We start from the raw sequence: 351 nt of genomic DNA, 5'->3' as shown, positions 1-351 counted from the left end.
GGGGCCCTCAGGCGGTAAGCCAAGGCCACCATAAAGGGAGTTGTTTTATGCGTTAAAGAAAAGAAAATAAAAATAAATAAATAAATAAATAAAATTAATTTAAAAATTTAATTAAAAAAGAAAAAACTTTGAGAGCAACTGCAGCGTCACAGCCATCCATACACCCGAACGTCTGCAGTGTAGCTGCGCATACACCCCAGATAACTATCCAGGATATTTGTATTTAATTTAATTTAATTTAATTTAATTTAATTTAATTTAATTTATTTATTTATTTTGTTTTGTTTTGTTTTTTTAATTTTATTTCAGGTTCTGTTGTTTATACTTCTCAACCTGTTTCCTTCTCTTAGT

Source organism: Eimeria mitis, genomic scaffold (genome assembly GCF_000499745.2).
Source record: "Eimeria mitis Houghton genomic scaffold, Emh_scaff2458, whole genome shotgun sequence".
In the NCBI taxonomy this organism is placed as follows: domain Eukaryota; phylum Apicomplexa; class Conoidasida; order Eucoccidiorida; family Eimeriidae; genus Eimeria; species Eimeria mitis.
Note: the sequence above shows the minus strand (reverse complement) of the source record.